The sequence below is a fragment of the Ammospiza nelsoni genome, chromosome 20, assembly GCF_027579445.1.
Source record: "Ammospiza nelsoni isolate bAmmNel1 chromosome 20, bAmmNel1.pri, whole genome shotgun sequence".
In the NCBI taxonomy this organism is placed as follows: domain Eukaryota; kingdom Metazoa; phylum Chordata; class Aves; order Passeriformes; family Passerellidae; genus Ammospiza; species Ammospiza nelsoni.
Window position 1 is genome coordinate 2,329,664 of NC_080652.1, and position 15,896 is coordinate 2,345,559.

Here is a 15,896-nt window from a genome sequence, read left to right on the forward strand (position 1 = left end):
GCTGTTTCCTGGGGAGGTTGGGTGCACTGGGGATCTGTGCCCTGGAGTGGCCAGCAGAAGGTTTTTGGGTTTCTAGCAGAAGGTTTTTGGGGTGACAGGACAACAGTGTCCCTGCCCAGGTGTCAGGTGCATTGGGAAACTCCTGGCTGGGCTGAGGCGGCATGGGGGAGAGGAGGAGGAGGTTGGAATTTGGGAGAGGGGCAGTTCTAACAGCTCACCATGGCCGTAAACAGCACAGAATAGCTGCTTCTGCCCAGTGTGGGTGAACTTCATGCAGTGCCTCAGTAAGCTTGTGGGTGAAATTCCCTATTTCATTCCCCAGTGTGCTGCCATCCTCCTGGGCTGTTGTATCTGCTGGTGTTTGCCAGACATTGCCTAAACTGCTCTTAAACTGCAGCTGTTTTTGCAGGTTCCCAGTTACTGCACAGTTGTTCTTACTGTGTTTATTTTAGTGGTTATAAACTGATTTTTAAAAAGGACTTGGAACTTGAGCTGGAAAGTCTCCTTTTTCTCCTTCTTTCATGATTTGGTTGAAGAGCTGCACCAGAGGAGCCAGCAGCTGAGCCCTTCAGTATTACCCCCCTCCCTTTATACTTTGAATTTTCTGAGCTGTGGTTTTCTAGGAATTGGGGGCAGTTGTCCTGTACCTTGATTTTAGTAGTGGACATCAGTTTGGGGTTGGGGTGAGGGGGGTGTCTGCTCTTAATTTGGTAAAATTAGAAATTTGGCTGGAGAGTAAAAAGCTTGAAGGAGACTTTTTTTCCCCTCATAACATTTTGTTTAGCCTCAATGTTTGCAGTCAGAGCGATGCATTTCTTAAAGACACAGAAAGCACAAAGCTTTTTCAAGACAGTTATTTCAAATTGCTGTGAGCTTCACGGTGTCATTTGGAGCTAGAAGGTGCCACCATTGACCAAAAAAGTTGCAGCATCACTGTGATCCTGCATTGTCTGGGGCTAAGTGCCTCACCCTGATTTGCACAGCAGCTTCAACAGCTATGGGCTGAGGTGTTTCTAGTTCTTGTATAAAGTAAATTCTTTGCAGAAGTTACTTTATGTATATAAAGTAGCTTTTGTAAGGATGCAAAGTGAGGGAGAACCCAGTGTAATTGACTTTTCTCTCTGCTCTCATGTTAATAAATGTGTTGCCTGATCTTTGTTGCCTTCTGTTTGTTTCAGAGCAGTTACTTCTGCAAGTTGAATTGAAAATGGGTGCTGGAAGTACAGAATAATCACTTCACTTGGAATAATCCACAGCTGCAAAGAGCCAGGGGCTCAGTCCTGCAGATCTCCTTTGTTAGAGACAGCCTGCCTTTCCCCCCTGCCTCCTGTGTTCGTGCTGAACATTAAACAGTGATTTCTATGCAAGAATTCTAAGGAAAGTCTTTGAAAGCGCTTGAATGGCCAGCGAGGAGCAGCTGGGACGGGGTTGCCTGGGAGATGCTGCTGGGAGCAGCTGAGCAGGGTGTGACAGCCTGGGAGGAAGTGAGGGAGGCAGGATGCTGCTCTGATCTTCCCTCCCTCCCTGCTGAGTGTGAGAGAATGGTGGTCCTGCTTCTGGGAACTCAGGGGATGCAAATGTGACTGAATGTGTGGCACAGGGCTCACTCTGCTCACCACAGGGCCCTGGAGAGCCAAACTGGGAGTGCAGCTGGGAATCTGATGCTGTGCTTTGTCCTGCACTCTGCAGTGCTGCTTCCTCAGGGCTTTCACTGGGCAGGAAAAGGTGTTGAGCATATTGTAGCACAGGGAGCATGTAGGGCTCCTGAAGCATCTGCAGACACTCTGGTAAAATTCTGTCACATCACTTTGAGCAATCTCAGGACAAAGCTGGCATTCCAGGGAGTTTATTGCTTGTTCCTTACTCTTCTGCAGAGCTCACACTGTACTGGTTATTCCTGTCTTCTGGTGCATGTCTTGGGTCCCAGGGAGGACTGTGAGGAAATGCTGAAATACACATCCAGAAATTCAGAGGATATTCTGGTTTACACATTGAGATGATCACTGTTGCATGTTTAATGAATTGCTTTTCTGGATGCTGCTCAGCTTGCAGCTCTGAGTTTCTCCTTGCACTCTTTCAGTGCCTGCTTGAGATGAGTTTTGCTTGAAAATGTGAGTGTTTTCAGGCTGTGGACAATGCAAATAGGATGCTGCAGTTAGGTGTTGGCAAACTGTCCTGTCTGGAGTTGTGTGGGAGGAGAAATGGTTTCTTGGTTGTGTGACCCCAATGGGGAGAAGAGCAGCTGGGGTTTAACAAAGTGGTTAAAATCATATAGGCCCCCAAATCCTCCAGAGGCTTCTCTCCTTTCCTAGAAGCTTCCTTTAACAAGCTGATTTCTCAGGCTGATTGCTTGCAGATGAGATCATGCAGTGTGTTTTGCAGGGAAAGAATCTGAACTTCGACTGGTGAGCCAGAAAGTTTTAACACGCGAGTCACATGCCCGTGTCCTCATGGCACACACGGAGCCCCAGGGGCTGTGACAGGGCCACCTCAGGGTGGCTTTGTGCTCCAGCAGAGCTTTCTGAGCACACACAATACCCAGGGATGCTCCAAGTGCTGGGGCTTGCTGCTTGGACAGCAACGGGAGATGATGGCAAGGAAGTATTTCATCTTTCCTGAGCTCTGTTTCTCTCTTTAGTGTGTGTGGGGTTGGGATTAGCCCAAGTGAGGGGAGGCTCTCATCTGCCTTAATTCCACAGACGTTTTGCTGCTGGCTTCAGCAAAGGAATTTATGTAGAATTGATGGTGTTTTTTCTGTTAATGCATGAGAACATTCTGAACAGGGAAGACTTGGTGGTGTTCTGCTGCAGAGGATCCCAGCAATCCCTGCTCTCACTCTCAGAAGGGACACTGGTTTCCATTCCTCTTGATGGCAACTGGGCTACTCTTCCAAAATAATCACAGCCATCATTTGAGAGTGTTGAAAATTAAGCAAAGCTGTTCTGAGGTGATGCTGGGTGGTGTTCCCAGCATAGGGAACTTTTGTTGCCAGCAGCTTTAAAGTACAACCTGTTCTCACAGGCAAGGTAGGAAGGTGCCTTTCTGATGCCAGTGCCTCTTTGTGCCTAAAATCACTTCTTGCCAATCACAAAGTTATTAATTATGCAATGGATTTAGGGTGGGTGGAGTTTTTATTGGCTGCAGAAGTAGAGCCAAAGAGCCACTTGATCCCAATCTCTAAAAAAAATTAACAATGGAGTCAGACTGGGAGGGGAAAGCTTCAAATCCCAAACTTTAAATCTCTCAGCGTTTTATGCAACTTGAAGACAGGAATGCATAAGGCAAGATGTGTTAAAACCTCTCACTACTCCATAGCCATGTTCTGCTTGTAGTCTCCTCTCAGTCACTCCTGTGAGCTTTCTTTTTGAAACAAATAATTGAAAGTAGAATTTACAGATCAACACGGGCTTAATGGTATTTTTTTTCCCTGTCACCTAAGCATGTTTGTCCCATGGGAGTTTATCAGGAGCTTCTTCTAATATTTAATTTCACACAGGTAGAAAGTCAAGCATGTGAAAGTGGAAAACTGTATGTAGATTATCAAGCTTCATCTGGTTTCCTTGAGAGTGTGTACTAATGCACATACTACATACACTAAATATCTGCTTTTTATGTGGTATTATTTTAGTCTTTAGGTTAAATGGTTGTGAACATAAGTTGCTTTGGTTCCATGCCCTTACTGGCTATTAATCCCTTTTATTGATGGAAAGGACTGGTAGAGCATTTGTTGCTCTGATGGATGGCAGTGAGGCTGTATATTTTTTGTAGCAGCTCAACCATTTCACCCTTCACTCTGCTCCTGGATGGGATCCTGCTGGGTCTGTCCTCCTGGAGCCTGGCTGATGGTCGTCACTGGCAGGGTACATGTGGGAGGTGATGATCTGTGCTCTGAAAAGTGCTGCCTAAACCTTGTTTTGTCCGTGAAGCTTTGAGTGTGGAGCTGTTAGAACCCCAGCCCACTCAGAGCTAATGCCTGCAGAATGCATGACCAAGGAATTAAACTGGGTGGAGTCATTCCAAAGTTTGGATTTGGGGCCTGTCTTCTCCTAATGCAGCAGCTTTGGGTGTTTGCTTGGATGTGCTCCCAGCATGGATGATGCTCTCCTGACCTGATGTGACTTTTCTGTCTTGATGTTTGGGTGCTGTGCCCAAAGCTGTCTGCAGAGCTCTGCAGAGCAGAACTGTGGTGAGACATGAACCTGGAACAAGTCAGCTCCTGTCAGGAGATGGCACGGGGCTGATCAGCTTCTGTGTGCCCGGGGGGAGGGAGGAGGCACAGACAAACACAGTCAAGAGTTGTGTTCCTTCCCCAGCACTGTCCTGTGTCCTGAGGCTGCCAGCTGCACTTTGGAGGCCAGAGGAATAGGGCGGGCTATTTTCTTCCAACCAGATGAATTTGTGCTGTGCAAATGAGGAGTTAGTTCGGTTTCTCTGGGAATAGCATTTAAGGTGTTAAAACGTCCCACCCATCAGTAACGAAGAGCTGCTCAAGAACAAGCAAATACAGAGATAGAGCCTGCAGAGCACACTGCCTTTGCAGCTCTTATTTTCCCTTGAAGAAAGGGAGTCTGGGCATGTTTTTGTTGCATTTATCATTTGGTTGTAGTGTCCCTCATTTGTGTTACCCTCCTATGGAGGAGGCTTAACTAGCCAAGTGTCAGGTTTTGTTGTCCATCTCGATTACTGTTATGTTATTTCACTTGTGCTTGTTTGTTTCTGCCTGTCAAAATTAAATAATTAAATACTGTAGCAGAAATAGCTGGAGTATCAGGATTCTCCAATAGGAAGATGTCAGTTTATGATGACTCCTTCCACTGAGCTCAGCCTGTTTCTGCTGCTCCTGACAAGCTGTCATCTCTTCATGCTGGGTAATGTGATCTTCCAGGAATGTTTATCTTTCATTTCTGCATTTGTAGTGGAGATGAGCTGGGCGTGCTGGGAATGTGCCTCCAATGCCCTGTTGTTGTTTTGGGCTGAGCTGCTGCCCCTGTGCTGCTGAGGGGAACAAATCAGACCAGCAGAGCTGCCATACAGAGCTCCCTCACTTTCCCTGAGTGAGGGACCCAATGCTGTGAATTCATCCTGTGGAATTTTTGTTTTTGAGTGTATGTGTTTTGCATTTCTCTGGATTGTGATGGAGATTATTCTAATAACTTCACAAAGTGTCCTTTCTCTTTCCATGGGTTTGATGCCTTCTGTCTGCATACTTGGCTAGCAGCATTCTTATGTTTCTTTTGTGTTCTGGGACAACCTGGACAGGGCTTTACTCTGAGAAGATGAGCTTTGCTGGCCAGTGTCATGTGTGGATAGCATGGGTGGACATGTGGAAGGAGCAGCACTGATGGCAGTTCCTCTGCTGACCAGCAACCCTGTTTCATCTCAGTGCCAGCAGCTGCTTCCCCATCACCCTCCAGACTTACTCCATGTAGACACTCTGCTTTCTTCCCAAGGACTGAACCCACCCATTAGTGTGGTTCAGTCTCTGCTACAGCATATTTGGCCTTCTCCCAGCACTGGAAGGACACCAAATAGCAGCGGTACTGTTGAGACCTCCCTAGAGTAAAGACTTATAGTGGGAAATGAATTTTCTAGTCGCTTCTAATGTCTCGAGAGCTATTGGCTGTCTGACTTTTAATCTGTATTCTTGGGTTATTGCAGACTGTTATGTTTGAATGCATGGCTGAAGTTACATTTCCAAAAAGGCCTCTCTTGTGGTGGGTGTTAATTTGTGCAAGGGCAGTGACGCAGTGTGCTGACCCTGTTTGGGACCCGTGCAGTACATCAGGGCTCAGATCCTGGCACTCAATGCTCCTGCCAGGACAGAATTAGCCCTCATTGTGTCAGTGCTGACATCTCTGCTAACCAAGCTTTTAATATTACCTAGAAGGATTACTCCAGAGAAACTCGATGCAAGCCTTCCTTGCTGGCAGTGATTTCTCTGCCTCTTCTCATTTGCTGCCACAGAATGATGGGAGCACAGGGTGAAAGGATATCTGGGGGGCTCTGGCCTGACCTCCTGCTTGAAGTGGGACTGGCTCCAGCATGTGAGTGATCAGCTCAGCCATGGCTTTGTCTGGCCAAGTCTTGAACATGTTGGGGATGGAGCAGGGTGTCACACCAGATCAGCTTTTGTTTGCTTTTGCTTGGAAGTTATACCTAGTGAGCCACCTTGGAGAGTGGGTTATGCATTTAGGTTGGAATGACCTCATCCTGCAGGTTTGAAAACATTTGAGTGAGCTGTGGGAAATGTCCCAGTAGGGTTAATGTAATGTGTAATGGATCTGAATCCTGTTCTGTGCTAACATGGGAAACATGAGCAGACCCTTGTGCTGTTTCTGAGCAAAAGGCAGGGATGCTGTCAGGTGGTTTTCCTGTGCTTGCATGGGGAATTGCAGGTGGAACAGTGCCTGTAGGACATGTCCTGTAGCTGCAATGAGCTCATGAGTGTTTTCCCATTGGAATTCTGTCTGTCAGGAGGCACAGGATGAGCACCCCTGAGCATCCGTTGCCCCAAGGCAGAGTGTGGGATCAGTGCTGCCCAGACTGAGACCACACATGCACAAGGAACGCAGTTGCCTTTTATCCTCCCTCCTCAGCCCCTTGCCATGGGAGGGAGAGGATTTTCCCCAGAGTCTGAAAAGCTCCCATGAGCTGAGTGTGTGCACATCTGAGTTACCCCTTGTGGTCCTGCATGTTAAAGGGAGCAGAGCAGCCATCTACATCCAAGGAGCAACTTGCCTTCCAACGTGGCACGGGCTTCTGGACCCAGTGGGTGTCCAGGGATGGCACAGACCAGGCCTGCTGCTGTGGCTGGGCTGGATTTCCTCAGACAGAACTGTGGATTGCAACACCCCTTGTGCTTGCTCAGGCCAGGAAGCCTTGCTTGGAAGGGAAGTGGCTGAGATGGAAAGAGCTGCTGAGGAGGTGGAAGCTTCCCTAGCCAAGGCCTCTTTGCTAGGCTCAGACCTGGATCCCTGGGCTGTGCATCCCCTTTTGCAACAGGAATTATATGAATGCTTCATGTGCACTGAAAAGGAGAGCTCCTGTGGTCTGGTCCTGGTGTTGGCACTGCCATCTGCCCTGCAGATTTGTGTTGTGTTGGTGTGCAAACCAGTCCTTGTGTAGGATGAATCTGGTGTTGTGGAGTGAGCAGCAGTGTCCTTGGGTGGGTTACAAATCCTCACTTGCTATGGGGCCCTTTGGTATCTTGCACATCTGAACTGCTCCTGCCTTTTGTTTCCATGCCAGAAAGGGCAGCCAGAAGGGCTGGGAGCATGGCCTTGTGCATGCTCTGGTTATTTGAAGATGAGGGTCCTTGCTGAGGAATCACAGAAATGTGGGGATCACTGTTGTCAGCTGCTCTCCATGTGCTCACTCTGTCCAAAGTGCAGAGGTCAGGTTTGGGGTTGTGTGGCCAGAGGGTCCTGCAGCAGCAGCTGTAAAGGGCTGCAGGGGGGTCAGTGACAGGCTGACAGCTCTTTTGTTACCACCAGTTTTTCCATGCACCACTTGTTTTTGCAGAGCTCTCTCTTTCTGTGCTGCAGGGGAGGAGCTGTAGTGGTATTGCTGCCCTGAGCTGAGCTCTGCCCATTCCATGGCTCAGTTGGGTTGGTGTCCCTTGCTGGGAAATCACATGGCTGGTGCTGAACCTCCCTTCCCTTGTGCTGTTCCTCCTTGATGAAGCTTACAACCAGTGCTTATGGTTTGCTTTGGTTTTTCTGCTGTTGTTTTCCATGTGTCTGCAATCAAACCTCTGGTGAAGGATGCTGATTAGCTTTTCTCTGAGCTGGATCTGGAATCACTACTCAGACATTGGTCTCCTCAGATCCCCACCGCTTGTAGTTTTGAGATGTGATATGACACACAGATTTATCTGGGAAGCTTCTGGGAGAGAGGAAGAGATGTGGGGAAGTGAACTGTAAGAGGGACAGCAGAACTTTGTCCCCAGCTCTGCTTGTCAGAACACCTTACACCATGTCCTGGCTCCAAACTCCTGACAGGGATGATGGGCAGCAAGAGCTGCCTGCTGCTGTGGTGGGGAGGAATGTGTGAAGGATAACACTCAGGATGTTAGATACTAGTGCTTCGAGAAGAAGGGCCAGCTTTGAAAGAAGCCGTGTGCTTGCTGAATATACCAACTGCTTCCAGGGATTATGGGTCAAAACCCCAGAGCTTTTTTTCTGGTTTATGGGAGTTGAGCCCTTTTTGATGTGGCAGTGATCCTCATCTGCAGCAGCACGCCAGAGGGTTTTTGGCTCAACAGGCAGACAAGAGAAAGGCTGGAGATGTCCTGCTTGGGCTGGTCCTGGTGTCCAGGGATAGGGAGGGATGTCTGTTTGCACAGAAGGGTTTTCTCTGCCCCTTTCCCGTGGTTGCATCAGCGGTGATGGCCAGGGAGTGTTTACAGGAGCTGAGCACTGCTCTGTGCCAGCAGCTCCGTGCTCTGGGCCCTGGTCACTGCAGCAAGTGAGGCTGAGCTGAGCTCACTGCCCTGCTTCTGACCTGGGCTTACCCCTCCTCACCCTCGCCTTTGGGGCAGCCCTCGATGGGGACCCTGTTGTTTAAACAGGGCAATTGGGAGGCTGCTCCTGTTTGGAACTTTCCTGGTAATTAAAGCTCTGAGAGAGATTTTTGGAGCTGGGGAAGAGTTGTTGTTCCTCTGTTGCTACCTCCCCAGCCATTCTGGCTCCTGGGAGAGGGAGCTGTGGTGGCATGAGGCCTCTGCTTCAGGACAGGGCTTTTTTGAGCAGCTGCCTATGTGCCCAGAAAGAGAGAGCTTGGCACAGCTGCAAAACTTTATCACATGGGGGACATGAGGAGGTATCTGTGCCATGGCTGGGCCAGAGGCTGTCCTGGTGATTTGGGAAGTGACTGAGAGGTAAAGAAGTTCTGCTCTGGTACTTGCCCTCTTGAGGACTCTGATCATCTCCCTTCAGAGCAGGAAATCTGCTTTGGCACGAGGTGGGTGGAATGTGGTAAATACTCCATTGGAGCCCTTGTTTTGCACCCCTTGGGAAGGGTGTGTCCCACATCAGGTGTCTGTAATGTCACCACAAGCTCTGTCTTCTCAGCTCTGAGCCTTCTGGTACCCTGCAGAGCAGCTCTAGTCAGCACCTGGTGTGTGGAGGTGGTTTGTCAGGATTTCTTGGAAGATGTCATGTCTCAGACCTGCCCTCCTCATCATGCCAGGCTCTGCCCCACTCCCCTCTTTTACCAGGTTTAGGGCTGGAATGGGTTTTTTGCAGTGCTAGGGTGATTCCAGCAGAGCTGGGCTGAGCAGATGTTTCATGGGGTAGTGGGAGTGAACACACTCACTCTGGGTAAGGACAGGACAGGGCTGCAGGGTGTAAACAGACACTTCCACAGCAGGCTTCTGTGTTCCATCAAGAGTTCCTGGAAAGGTGAAGGCTGGAGTTGGCTTTCACCACCTCACACTGAAAGAATAAAAACCTTTAACACTGTGCAGGTCCAGCCTCCGTAGTGGGGCTGTCCTGTGTTCCTCAGCTGTGTCTGTGTTTATCCCAAGGCCACTTGGGTGCTGTCCTGGTCCTGTGTGACAGGAGCTGTTGGTGCTCACAGGATCACCAGCTCCTGCTGGAGCCCTCTAGGGATAAGGCAGGTGGAGATCCTGCCACAGCTGGGCTGGGTGGGAGGCAGGCAGTGTAAGGCCATGGGGCAGAGCCCCTGGGCAGGGACAGGAGGTTTTGTGGACCTGTTGTGCTGCTGCTGCAGGAGAGTCCTGCCAGAAGGAGCTCTTGGGTGCTGTTTGATGATGTTCCTTATTCTTGCTTGGATGTGTGTTCCCATATCACTGTTGGTAACTGGGAAGTTGTCTGGTGCAGGTCTCCTGACATCTCCACAGTGGGATTTTGTCACTTTTCCTCTTGTGCTGGGAGCAGAGGAGGGATCTCCTCAGGTGTTCAAGGCCATCAGTCTGGCTTGAGCTCTTGGTGTAGTTGCCTTCACCTCAGTGTTAACTTAATTACAGTTGTTCACTCATTTATTTCTCCCAGTGCCACCTGACTAGGGGTGGCTTGGGGTCAGCAAAAGGCGACTTCCCCATCCCAATGTGATCAGCTCACCAGTTCATCACCCACAAATTCCTAATTCCTGCTTTGCTGCTCAGCATAGCGGGTTATTTTTAAGCACTGGGAGAAAAAAAAAATTGGAAACCCTTTCAAGTCATTATTTCATGTTTTGTGAGTTCACCTCTTATCTCTTGGAATGTGTTTGGAATTCTTCTGGGATTTACATTATCATATAGATGCCTTAGACCCAACGAATTTGGCCTGCATTGGGATAAACAAGCTTTTGTGTCTAAATTTGTATGTGGAATTTAGTATGTGCTAATGGTTCCTCATCTGTTAATTGGATGGATCTTTTCCAAGGCCAAACAGAATCTGTTGGAGAAACAATCACCATGCCAGCTCTGGCCTGAGCTGGGTCCTGCTCCTTTCTGCTCCCTCACTGTTCAGGAACCTGCTTGTGCTGAGGAAAGCTGTCCTGTGCACAACCAAAACAGGGTCTGTTGATGTTATTGCTGGTCCTTTGAGAAGATGACTTAGTGGTCACATGTGCTGCTATGAGGTCATTAGGAAGTCTCTCAAATACCCAATTTGAGAAGCAATGATGCTATTGCAGAAATATGCTCCCTCTGCGATGTGAGATGCAAAACTCTCCCAAGCACTTGAGTTTGCAATAGCTCTGAGTGGGATCTGTTATTGTGCATATTTGGGCTCATTCCAGTAAAAAAAAAAACGACTGTTTTCTGCTTTGCTTTATCCCTCGATTGATTAGTGGATGTGTACTGTGGGATCAAGTTACATCTCAGAGGGCATCCAGCAGAGAGCCTTTTTCTGTGCTGAACTGCTCAAGTGAGTCTGACTGCAAGCTCAGCAGTTTTCCAGCAGTGTTTTGTGCCTCCACAGCAATGTCCTTCCCCAGGGAAAGGAGCTCCTCAGATCTGTTTGTGAGTTGAGCCATTGCTCTTCCCAGCACCACAGGGAAATCGGGAGCTTTTTCTAACCTCTTGATGTTGTTTGTGTGATATGCATCTGCTTTGATGCTTTTATTGATGCCACTCCTGGACTCCCTGTTCCTGGATGTCCTGTTTCCTGCTGCCACAATCTGTCTTGCAAAGGGAATTGTTTGGTCCCAGTTTACCCCAGGGGCCTGTATCCAGCTTGATTCCCATGTACCACTGTGTCCTCAGGGCAGGCATCCTTGTTTTGGGAGGAGAGTGCCATTATCAGAATGAGTAACACCCCTTTGGAGCAGGCAGAAAGGGATCTGATGTCTTCCCACACCCACCCTACTGCTGCTCATGTCCCAGCCATCAGGAGCCTTAGGGACTGTCCCATCCCTCTGTGCTAGTTAACTCACTGATGCATGGAAAAATTATCATGGGGGAAAAAAAATACAGAGTTTTGTTTTCAGACCAGAGGTGGGTTATGGGGTAGGGAGGCAGGGAGGAAAATGGGAGCAGGGTGGCACCTGACTGCATCTTCCAGTTGGGACTTAGTGTGGGCACAGTGTGCTTTGTGTCTGCTTCCTTTCTTGCTTTGGGATACCCAAAATACCTGCTGCTCCGTTGAGGCTTTGCTGGGATTCCTGCTGGAAACTGATCTAGCCTGTGGGGTTCTGCAGGATGGGCTGGATGGCTGCTGTCCCATCTTCCTGCTGTGGAGTCCCTGTGAGTCCTGTACAGTGCTGGCATCACTTCCCAGCCCTGCTCTGCTGGCCCTGGAAGGAGTCCTGGCCCTGCCAGGTGTGTGAGAGAGACATTGCAGCCCTTCCCTTGCTGAGCAGCTCCCTCTCAGCAGGCAGGCTGGCACCTGCATTTCCCAGCAGGCAGGGTCAGCACATTCCTGCTGCTCTCTGCTCTCCCTCTGCTGCCATGGCTCCTGCTGGGGTTGTAGCACAGTGCCCTCAGAAGTTCCTCTCGAGCCCCAGTGCCCTTCTCACCCACCTGAGCATGTCCCCATCCTGCTGTGTGGCCAGGGCAGCAGAGCCCCTGTGGGCAAGGATGGCTGGGGGTGGAAGGGCTGTGCAGCCCAAAAGCAGCTCTGTAACCCAAAACCAGCTCTGTAGCTGCTGTGCTGGGTCTGGGTGGTCTCACAGAGACCTGCTGACCCTGTTCCCAGCTGCAGTCCTGCTTGCCCTGTCACCACAGAGCCACCTGCTCATGACATTCCCACTGTCACCCTTGGTAATTATCTCCCCTGAAATGCCACAGCCTGGTTTGAGTTCTTTATTTTCCCTCAATTTCTGTATTTTTAGAGAAGGGTACTGAATGTGATGTGCTGTCTCAGACAGCTGCATTGGTGACCTCCACTGCTGTGGGGCCCTGACCTGAGGACAGCAATGGGTGAGCAGTTGTGATGAGCACACAGAGAGCCCTGGTGTCACAGCTGGGCTCTCCCTCTTCCAGGAAAGGCTTTGCAAGCAGAAGTCCAAATGTCTGAGAAGTGCCTGAGGTGACAATAATTCTGTTGGTTGGACTTGCTAATAAATGACTAGTTCTGTCTTACCTTTCCTCGTGGATGGGTGAGGATGAGGATGAGCAGAGATGTTCCTGCCTGGATCCTCCTGCCCAGCATGGGCAGCTGTGCTCGACCAGAAGGTGCAGGCTGGCTCTGCAGCCTGGCCTGCCCCTGGGACTACACGGGCCCTGCTTCCTGAGCAGGAGAGCTGCTTTATGTTGTGGTTTTACTAAATGAATTCAAAGCTTGGCCTTCCTCCAGGCAAAGTCTGGGCCAGGTGCCAGCGGAGCAGCCCCCAGGGAGAGCACTGGAGCAAGGAGGGGCCAACAGCAGGGAAGAGCAGAGGAATCCAAGAAGGCAGATTTGCCTAGAAAACAGCTCTGTTTCCATCTGCTGGGTCAGGAGTTGCTATAGGAACTGGGATGATAGAGGCAGGGCCATCTCCTGGGCCTGTCTGTGTGTGCGGAGGGAGGGAGGAGGGAGGAGTCACTCAAGTTTGAACATATCATGTGTGTGCTGGTGGAAAGTTGCAAGGAATGTCGAAACTACAGCCTGGCTCAACCTGTGGAGCTCCAAAGAGCCATAGCAGTTGTTCCCTGTGCTCAGCAGGCCCTGGCAGAGGCAGGTAGGGTCCTTGCAGCTTAACCTGGCTCTCAGCTTGGTATCAGCTCTCTCTGTTCTCTCCCCTCCTGTTTCTGTCCTTGGATAAAGCCTTCGGAGGCTTGCTGGAAGTGGTGGAGGGGGTTTGTGCTGGGAGGTGAAGGATTTTCGGCCTGGGAGGGAGAGGGTGGCTCTTTGCAGTCTGTTTTCCCTCCCACAGCTCCAGCAGGGTTCCCAAATCGTGGCCATTCCCTCAGGGATGTGTTCCTGGGCACCCCTGGGGCACTCAGGCTGTTCTGTGGGCATGAAGTACTGCTGGCTGGCTTCTGGGCAGGAGTGGGCTCTGGGGGGGTTCCCAAATCATGGCCATTCCCTCATGGATGTGTTCTTGGGCACTCAGGCTGTTCTGTGGGCACAAAGTGCTGCTGGCTGGGTTCTGGGCAGCATTTCTGGGGCTCTGGGGGGTGTGGGCAGTGTGCCAGCTCTGAGAGCTGCCAGGGCTGAGGCTGGGACAGATGTACAAAGCTGGAGCTGGCAGCGAGTTCTTGTGGGCAGTGGGAAAGTGAGGGAACGTGTTCCTGTGCTCTGAGCCCAGCAGCTCCTGCCCCAGCAGGTTCTGTGGGGGAGCATTGCTGTGTTCTCACCTCTTCTCCCACAGAGAGGCAGACCCTGTCCCCTCCTGAAGCACCTACTGCAGTTTTAAACTTTCTCAGGCTCCCATTTACCCTGAAACACGGGAGTATGAATATGCAGGAAGGTGGTCCTGAAAATCCTCATTGTTAGGGCTAACCATGGGGCTCTCTGGTAGCCGCCCCTCCAGATAAAATCTTATTTATTTCCTCAGTAAACCCATTTTTTCAGGTGCTGAGAACTTTCAAAATAGTTTTGTTTCCACACAGAGTGTTCAGGGTTGCTCGCTGCTCCACAGGTATTTCTTTAATAGGTTTGGCTGAAATTTCATCTGCTCTTTTTGTGTCACAGTGGATAATCTCTTAAGAAAAGGTGGGTAGTGTTGTTTCTCTTTTTGAGAAGCTGCACAATAAGCTGCTGAAAACTGAAATGTGATCTCTATGCAGAGAGGCAGAGCTTGCCAAACTGGCTGGGACACAGCCCACCTACTCAGGCACCCATCTTATCACAGGCCCAGGAAAGCCCCAGAGTGCAGCCAGCTGTGAATAACCTGCCTGTGCAGGAGATAACTCCTGCTCACACCAGTTACTGCTTTGCTTATGCCTGGCTAGAGCAAAATTCATCTCCAGTGTGCTCTCTTTCACTCTCTTAATGGAATTGCAGATGTTCTTATTATGGAGATCTACTTCCAATATTTTATTGAATTACTCCCACATTGCTCTGTGGCAATATATCCCAGAGGCTCAATGCACATGGTATGCTGTGGAATTTCATTTCCTCTGTTTTAATTTGTTGTTTTTTAATTTCAGTTCATTTTCAATATGGAAAAGAGGTAAATGGGGACCTTTTTTTTGGTTTTAGGCATCATTGTTTTACAAATTTCTTTATTCCCTTCTCATGTCTCCTGTTTCTCTTGCCTTTGCCTCAAACAATACCATGATTTTCCTGCTGCTACCTGCCTTATACATAATTGCTAAATCTTATTACATCTCTGTGGGCTTCTGTTTTTTGTCGTCTCAAGAAAATTTAATCAGAATTGGTCATGCTGCCTTGCCAAAGCTGTGAAATACTGCTCAAGATTTTTTCTGTGTTCTTGGCTTTTCCTTTGTTTATAAGCAGAGCATCTGCCTTGATTGCTTGAAATACATTGTGGTAAGCAAAGATCTTCTCTGAACTGTCTCTAATCATGGCAAATATTTTGCTGGAATGCTTAATTAATGGTACCTTCATCTCTGTACATGGGAAGTTAAATTTTATCTTGCAGAGCTGTACCAGTAAACAGCAAACCCAGTGCAACGTGGTCGGAGCTGCCTGGAAATCCTCCCTGGAGTCTCCAGGCTTGGTGCTGTGTTTCAGGTGCTGTGTGAGTGTTGCCACTCACTGCTCCCATCTCTGCCAGGCACTTCATAAATTAAACTTTAAAACCACTTTGGGTCGTAAACAAAGTTTGCCGAGGCCAAATGCAACAGCTGTGTGTACCCAGGCAGGGCTGCCTTGGCTGGAGGCTGTGCTCAGCCTCTGGAGGAATGGGACCCACTGAGGTCACAGCCAGAACTGTCCCCTCTGGCTCCTGGGGTGCTGTGGGGGGCCTGGAGCCCTTCCCACTCTGCATTTTGGTATTTGGGGCTATTGCCGTCTGTGGAATGCAGGGAAGGATGGTAAGTTATGCTTCTTTCTGAGACTGGAAAAGCTTCTGCAAGTCTGGTATCTTCCTGTGGCTGTAGGGCATGGCTCTCCATTTTTATTAACATTTTTTGGTGCCGTTGGAGCAGAGCCCACAGTGCTCCTCAGGCAAAGGGCAGGGGCTTTTTGCCAGCTACAGGTGCTCTGAGTTTTGTTTTTACAAATATGAAGAGAAATTGCAAAACTCATAAAATGTAGCTTTTGATAATATTTTCAACATTTGTGGTGGTTTGAGGGAGACTTGAAGGGCAGCTCAATTAGTAGATGTTCCAAAATCCTGTTTCTGGTTTGATTTTCACTGAATTGTCTCAGAATTTGGCTTCCACCCTTGCAAAAATCAGCAGTTCTCAGGTACTGTGTGCAGCTCTGTGCAAGGGTTTGCTTCTCTTCTGGTTTTGCAAAGAGCTTCCCCCAGTAATCATGTTTTAGCTTTTAAATAGGCTCAACTATGAGCAATTTGCAAAACAAAGGCTGTAGATAAGGACCTGTTACTGGTGTTTT

General features: G+C 49.3%; 1 protein-coding gene across 3 annotated transcripts in view; it reads left to right on the forward strand.

The window, feature by feature from the left end:
• The window catches only part of LOC132082312 (discoidin domain-containing receptor 2-like), a 64,313-nt gene that overhangs the window by 2,437 nt on the left and 45,980 nt on the right, over window positions 1-15,896 (forward strand). The window contains exon 1 of one of the 3 annotated variants that reach the window (XM_059486536.1): window positions 12,967-13,107. The exons of the other annotated variants lie outside the window; for them this stretch is intronic. The gene's annotated coding sequence lies outside the window, so the exon portion shown is untranslated. Of the gene's footprint in view, window positions 1-12,966; window positions 13,108-15,896 lie in introns of those variants that run through there. 3 annotated transcript variants of the gene reach the window in all.